Raw genomic sequence first — 8663 nt, 5'->3', positions numbered from 1 at the left:
ATTAGTTTATCAGATTAGTCAACAGTCATTTGGAAAGCACAGATTACAGTGGGAACAGGTACAGTTTGGGGATAGTGGAGAGGAGGTGAGGAAGGTCTATCTTTTGAAGTGACAACAAGGTCAGTTTCCAGGGAGAAAGAGAACAAACAGTGGTGATGGAAAAGAGAATGCTGAGAAAGGTCAGAATTTGAAAAGGATAGGGGTGGCCTCAAAGTAAAATTTCTTTCAAATGGCTCTGAATATGACTAAGAAGAATAAAACACTAGGATAGTAATTGGTATTGTGAAATTAGTTAAAAATAAAACTAAATTACAGACAGATAGTTAAAAATAAAACTAAATTACAGACAGATAGGATACCCTGTCTCATTAGCAGAATAAGGCCCGTCCTTTGCTGAAGTAAGAGTTCAGTGATATTGCTAGCTCGATAAAATTTAATTTGTTTAGGGCGTGAGAAAATCTGTGATCCTGAGAAGATGCCATCACGATGTTTTATATAGGGGCTGTTGTTTTTTGTTTTTCTACATTGTTTTTGTTGTTGTTTGTTTTTCTACATTGTTTCTTTTTCATTTGGGTTATAATATAAACTCATTTAAGAACTTAGTGAATTTAGGAAAGTTGTTTTGAAGCATTTTTGCTTTGTTTATAATTTTCTCCTTTTACAAGACTGGATCTGTTATAGTTCCTTTACAAGACAAGTCATTTTCTTTCATATACAACCATTAAACAGACTAATTCTCAATCTGGCCTGTTTTCTGTTAGATTTTAGAGCGGCTATAGATGGTCACATTACTTGGTGCTTATCTAGTCTATCGTTCCTTAAAATTTTGAAGTAATTCCTTTGCCCACCTATTAATCATCTACAGGTATTTTCATAATATAGGTCTTTTCTGGTCTCACTCAGGACTGATTGTAAAGTACAGTGCCAGGGGAGTTTCTGTGTCAGGCCCTGGGGCTTCTTCCTGCTTCTTCGCTTACAAAAAGCGGCTTGGCATTTTTTCTTGGAAGCTGACCTGCCTCATGGTTTCTGGGAGGAGCTCACTCTGAACTAAGTGCAATTATTTCTCCCCACACCTTCATTTCCAGCCACATTGTTTCTTAAAGCTTAGGTTGCTGTGTGGGCGGGCAAATGGAAGAGGCTGATTATCATTCAGGGTATAAATAAAAATCAGAGGCAACCCAGTCACCAAGTGCAAGAAGGAAAATCACGTCATAAATCTCACATTCTTTTCTATTTACATAATCAGTAGCAAATACCAGTTGTAGTGCTTAAATAATGTAAATATAAACTAGGAGCGACTCTATCCATGAATCTTAATGAAACATCGTATATAATAAGTGTGGAATAAAAAGGCTCATTGAGCAGATTTTTAAAAGTCAAAGAGAATATAAACAAATGCTCATACATGCATAATACATATGTGTCAGGCACTTTCCCTTCAATGCTGAGACTGAAGTTTTCAGCTTGTAAAAATAAATAAGCTTACAAATCCCTAAGAGACTTTCTTTTTTTTTTTTTTAAACAAAAACAAAAACAAAAACATTTTGGTACATCAGACAGAAACTGCTCTGAGGTTGATGTTCCTGGGATTTCAGTAGATTGGCTGGTCTGGGCCCCACAGCTAGAGTGGAAATGAATTGTGCTTAGCGATAGGGAGGTAGATTTATCTTCACAAAATGCTTTGTTCATGCTCTTTGCTGGGGCTCCCTGCAATTATGATATAATCTATTTGTTTCATTTCTGATGTTCACTCACTGTTACTTTGAAGTAGGCGAGTGAGCATTATTGAGTATTTCTTGCACATAGGAATAAGAAAATTCTAGAAAACTCAAATTATTTGTACATGGATAAGCTGGCAGAAACAAGAATAAAACTCAAACTTCTCAAATTCAATTTCTTAGCCTATTTACTCCAGAATTGCTCACAGATATTCCAACTCCAAGGTAATTGGAAAAAAATCTCGTCTTCAATACTTGTTTTCACTATTCTTAAAAACAATATTTACTAAGATTTTCCTGTTACAGATGTAATACTGCTTTTTAGAAAAGTTGAAAAATATAAAAATGTATGAAAGCAGGAGAATAAAATCCACGGATAATGCTAATACCCAGAGAGAATATATTTTGATGTACTCTTCCCACTTAAAAGAAAATTGGATTCATACTATATATATATATATATATTTTGATGGGTCATCTATATTAACACCTATTATTTTATGGACTATTAAGAATCATGGGAAAAAACTGCCAATGTTATGACACAATGTTTATCTACATAGAATTATCATTTCCTAATTGATAATTCATAACAGAAAAATCCTTTAGACATAGTTTTATCAAATATCTTAAGTTTATATAAATAGTAAACCAAATTAATTTGTCGGGTATTCCTAAAATTTTTTCATATTCAAATTTCAACTCTTATGATTTACTTTGTGATTCAAATTTTGATGTTTGTATTTTTCTACACAATTATCTTTTGTCTCCACTAGGGTATTGATGATGCAGCATTTCTTAAAAGTATTCTGCTATTGTCTCCAGAACTTGACTTCAGCTGATGCCCACCATCTGCAAGTTTTAATACACAGTTATAGGCAATGAAACTACAAGAAATAATATGATTTTTGATATGTAAAAAGATGAAAAACTATGCATCGTAGGATCATTAAATATAGTATTTATTTAATAGATATGTAACCCTCTTCTTTGCTGAACTTTGTATAATGAGAATTTACTATTTTTTAAATTCATGATATTTAAGGGTTTTATGACAGGTAACAAATTTCTGTAAACAATTCCCTATTATTGGACATTTAGGACCTTTCAAATTTTATTTTTTGCCATTATAAGATGTGATAAGCATCTTTGAGCATAAACCTTTGTTTACATCTTCAATAATTTCCTTATGAGACAGTTCCCAAAAGAGCATAACTATGTAAAATGATATGGTTTGTGCTTCTTACATATTGCTAAATTGTTTCCCAAAATTATTGTATCAGTCTGTACCCTAATCAGTAGAATATATGGGCACAAATTGTCTTCTAAAGCGGTTTTCACAATTACCAACAGTATATATAAGTTAAATCTGGCCTCTTAACTAACCTACTCTTTCCTTTTATTTCTTCCACTATTTTTATTTATCACCTGCCGACATGATAAATAATTCTTATCTCTTTTTGGTATTTACCTCTTTACTGGTCCTATGAATTTCAACTAAGAAAGCTCTTAGTCATCGCTTAGCCAATCTATACTACTAGATGTAGATAGCTACCTTAATTTTCCTTCTGAAGTCAGTTTCCTTAATCATTTCATTGCTCTAATTTTGTAGATACTCAAGAGGCTAAACCTGAATTCATTATTAGAAGCTTTTTGTCACGAATGTAAGAACCATCTCCTTAATTTTCCTGATGAAATGCTTATTTATGTCTAGTCCTCTATTCCATTAGTCATTTTTGCTCTTATTCATAAAAATAATAATTTAAAAAATCATGGCTCACCATTCTGACCTAAAAGGTTTCTTTTTGAAATATTGTCAAGTCTTATTGAAATAAGCAAAATTTCCATCACTAGGACTTTTATGTGCCAGGTCTTTATGATCACTAGAGATTAATTTAGGAAAACTATTCTCGATACTCATCCTTTCGGTAAGCATCCATTGGGCACACACTGTAATGTATAATGCTTGATGTCTGAGACAATGTGAAGAAGTCTAAGGCACATTCCTGGCCCTGTGATAATAATAGTAATAGGTGAAACTTATTGGATTCTCTGTGTGCCAAGCACAGGTCTAAATGTTTGACACATACTCACTCATTGACTCCACCCTTCAGCATTCTGTGACTGGCCTTATTGTTATCTCTATTTTATAGAGAAGGAAACAAAGGCAGGGAGAAGCAAGTAATTGCCTGGGATCATCCAGGTGGATTTCAACCTAAACTATTTTACTTCAGAATTGGTTAGTTAACATGTTTCTTCATAGAAACTTCGAATATAGTAGGATAGACCGGACTTACACATGAGCTGCAATAAAGTACTATAACATGAAGGTATGGTAGTACAAAGAGTTTGGAGAAAACGAGAGAAATTAAGATCTAAAGAAGAGGTAGAATATGAATGGGCTTAAAAGACTGAAACAATATATTTTGGCAGAGAAACAAGAATTTGTAGAAATGAAAGCGGATACTTCAATGTGGGTGGAGAGATTAACTCCAGAGCCCAGCCCCCTTGGGTTCAAATTCCGACTCCAGCACAGAGCAGTTGTAAGGGGGCTTCTCTTAGCCTCAGGCACTCATTAAAACCTATTTTTGTTTTAATGAGCAAATATATAAAAGTTTAGAAGCATATGATACGTTTAGGGAATGGAAGTAATGCAAAGTAGAGGGGTTTTAAGAGGGTATTGGAGCATTTCAAAGAAAGAAGAAAAGGAGGGAAAAAAGGAAAGAAGGGTGGATGTATGTGGGAAGTAGCTGTGGTTGAAAACAAAATGAAATAGGTATGAGGAAATGTTGGAAGTGTTGAGACAGCAGAAAGAAAACTTGTTACTTTACTGAAGGGGAAACAAGAAGTTTGGCAGTGGTGTGGTTTGCATTAAGGAGAGGCTGAAGAAGGGAACCCAGAGGAGGCTATCAGTATTGTCCAGGTGAAAGATAATAAAGGCATGAATCAAGGCAATGTTAACAGAAAGGAAGGAGAGAGGCTCCAGAATTATTTCAAAGGTAATTTGAAAGAACTTGGTAACCAACTGGGGATTTGGGACTGAGTCAAATGTTCCTCCAATTTTTGCCCCGGGGGGCCAAAACGATGTTAATACCTTTTGCTGAAAAAAACTGCAGTTACTTTTGGAGAGAATCAGTGTTGAAAACTTAGGTGTCAGCAGAATTGATGACTTTGTGAAAAGTTTGAACGCAAAGGGAAAGAGAGAGTGGAGAGTTTGAATGTCAGTGATCCTAATGCTATTTTAGGAAGGTGAATCTCTTTTTGGATTAACACTTTCTTTTCTTTAGCAAAATCGAGATTAATTATGTATTATGGAATCTTCTCATTCTTATTAGAGACCTTTATTCTCTTTTGGGATTAGGCATTCCTTTGAGAATTTGATGAAAACTACAGACTTTCTTGTATCTAAAAGTTTGTATGTGCATATGTGCGTGTGTGTGTGGGAGCACCATAAACATATATACAAAAAATTTACATGAAATTTTAGGGCGTTCTTGTATTTTTTGAAGTGCAGCCCATGTATCCCAAGAGACTGCTCTGCATAACTTCTTTTTTAATCAAGGCATTATTTTGTTTTTCCAACTATAATTAACTACATGTCAGGCACTGTGTTAAGTCCCTTACCTATATTAGCTCATTTATCGCTCACCATAACATTGTCATATAGGTATTACATTTCAAACATAGGGGAACACAGACTTAGGTAAGTTAAATTGTTCAGAGTTACAGAGTTATCATTATGGTAGAGTCAGGATTTGAACACAGGTCTCTGTATTAGTCAGATTTCTCCACAGAAACAGAACCAATAGTGTGTGTGTGTGTGTGTGTGTGTGTGTGTGTGTGTGTGTGTGTGAAGAGATTTTTTTCTAAGGAAATGGCTCATGATATTATGGAGGCTGACAATTCCCAAGATCTGCATGCAGTCAGCAAGCTAGCGACTGAGGACCAAGGACCAGGCTCAGTCTGAGTCTGAAGGCCCGAGAACTAGGAGAATCAATGGTGTAGTTCCCTTCCAAGGCCTACAAAGGTAGTTCAAAGGTAGGAAAAAGCTAATGTCTCACTTCAAAGGCAGTCAGGCAGGAGGAATTCTTCCTGGGACAATTGGAGGTAGAAAAGAGGAGATGGGTCAGCCTTTTTGTTCTATTCAGACCAACTGATTGGCTGACGGCTGACCACATTAGAGAGGGCAATCTGCTTTACTCAGTCCGCTCATGCAAAACACCCTCAAAGACATACCCAGAATAACGTCTGACCAAATATCTGGGCATCTCACAGCCCAATCAAGTTGACACATAAAATTAACTACCATAGTCTCTCTGACTCCAACCACTGTGCACTTAACTGCCATTTTAAAATATATTCTACTGATTCTCTTAGATGAACTTTCATTTTGCTTTCACCCATGAAATGAATGATTCATGTTAGAGGTTCCTCTCCTTCCATGTTTCTCCTTTCTCCAGTTATGCTGTCCTAACTGAAAATTTTAAAGTAAAAACCACTTGCAAACCTTCTGTTTGCATTCTGCTCTCTTTATTTTTTCTCCAAGAAGATAAACTGTCGGAGGAAGTGTCTTTCATTTTAAATGTTCAAAGAGGATTTTGCAGCAAAAGCGAGTTAACATCTAAAAGAATCCGTGGGTACCCACTAGGAGTGCGTATCATGTGTTAAAATAGTTTTCAAATTCACTGCATGCCATAGAAAAGAAGAGCTGGTTTTGGTAGCAGGATTGAAACTTTCAGGTGGCTGCTTAGTATGCAGTGTGTGTGTTCGTAAAAAGTCAATGCACGATTAAAAAAAATATTGTGGATGTTTTTAGGCCCTGGAGCCAATCCAAAATAACAGCTGGGATTTTATATCTCCTGGGGGACTCCTCAAACTCATGAAATTCAGTTCCAGGAAGTCATCACACTCTGTTAGAGTGAAGGCCCTGTGAGCAGGAGACTGGCTCAGTTGTCGGAGTACAAAGGAAATGAAAGGGAGGCTGCTCTTTCTCTCTATCAAACACATTTTCAATTCTTTAATGGACTGAGTGCATCCACGTAAGCTTGAAAAGGTGATCAAACAGTAAAATTAAAGCTTTTAGCTCATAGGTTTTTCTTTTGTTCCTTTTCTACCAGGTGAAGGAGACACGAGGGAGGTAGGAAGAAAACAGGTCTCTACTTTATTTTAAAAATTTTAAATAGAAAAGGAGATCAAGTGAGGACATATACATCCTATGGCCTGTGTAATCAACTGTATATATTATTTAAGGAAAAACAATTAATTTAAATTAAACTTTGAATTCTGTAAACCCAGACTGTAAAGTCATTCAAACTGTACAAATAAGTTGGAAGAATTTATGGTCAAAAAAGGAGTGCAAATTCTTAATATAAGTGAGCTGATGTCTAGAAACAGACATTGCGCTTGTAATTGCAGTTAAAATCTTCAAAGGATATTGAATTTCGAATTTAGTAGAGGAGAAAAATAATTTTTCTTATATCCTACTAGCTGGTAGATATCTTCTTCCAATAGGTCCCAATAGCATTACACTTTCCTTGGGATGGATTTTTATATATAATGCTTCGAAAACGAGATGGCTTTAACAATGGGCAAATGTATCAGACTAAGTTTTCAATTATTTAGGTTTTTTTTTTGTTTTGGTTTAATGTTATCAAGTGATTGCATAGTGCCATGAAAAGAAGTCATTAGGGCCTATTTCCCTGGGGTGATATGCTAGAGGTTGACCAAGTGAGGTTCAATGCCTGAACGCTTACTGTCCCTGGCTTTGGGGATGCAAAGAGATAAGCCATATGTCCTTTTGAGAGAGCATAGAGCCTAATTGATAACTTAGATGTACATATATACGAAGGCGATACAAGGTATTGGATATCGTTGAACAAGTGTTTAGACTATAAGTACTTTGAGGCTGGGGAATATAAAAATCTATTTTTAAGAGTTTCTTTACCAGTTTCAGTTATATAGTCTATAAAATAATATCCCTAACACATAGGAGAACGTATTAATTTGATCTTCTACTAATTGTAATTATCTTGTATCCCAGGCTTTTAGCCCAGAATATAGGAGAAATTTTGTCTACCTGAGTTAAAATTCTATTATTTTAACAGTTGTGAGCTGGATCTCCCTATCAATTGTAATTTGGCACTTAACTCGGCAGGACAAGTACACGACTGAATGAATGTAACTATAAGAATATGGTCTAATCCATAACTTAGTGTGCAGGTTTTCTTGAATTAAGCTTGTTAGAACCACCACAGACATGTAAAATGCTATATAAGACACTATTAAAAAAATAAGCATGACAAACATTGTGGTCATTTTGATGTTGTTAATACCTAGATCTTTGCCTGCATACATACACCAGCTGTCCTGGTTATGGCTGGGTTTGCTTTGTCCCTTTGGGGGAATCAGTGACAAATGTTTTTCTCCATATAAAGTTGGTAGGACTAGATCTCGAAACAAGATTAGGACAAGACTATTTCAGGACAGAGGGTAGATCATTTAAGGGTGACAGGTGCGATATTTATATTGATTTTCTGGATTTTATGTCTCAAAGAGTCTGGAAAGAAGATTTGAGCACCTCAGACCAGATTTCTACTGATAATCCTCTGGGATGGTTTGACTCTGCCCTTCATTTAGCCCTTCAATTTTTTTTTTTTTTTTAACCTTTGAAGCTTCTAGGCCTGGTCTCTCCTTCACTTGGGAGAGATAGTCACTTGTCTTTGGCATCTGGGCAGTTCTGCAATGACAGACAGCCACCCAGCCAAGGGGCGGCAGCAGGAGCAAACATCTCAGCCTGATAAGTCTGCTTATGCAGTGGTGAGGAAAAAAAAGATTCTATCTTTCTGTCTTTTGTAGTTATTAAATTCTCTGGCTGTATTATTATCTTTCCAAGAGAAGAGAGAGAGAAGGCTGGTTAGAGCCAATGTCCTCGGTTTTGGAAAGCTA

Source organism: Pteropus medius, unplaced genomic scaffold (genome assembly GCF_902729225.1).
Source record: "Pteropus medius unplaced genomic scaffold, Ma_sr-lr_union100, whole genome shotgun sequence".
NCBI lineage: Eukaryota > Metazoa > Chordata > Mammalia > Chiroptera > Pteropodidae > Pteropus > Pteropus medius.
Note: the sequence above shows the minus strand (reverse complement) of the source record.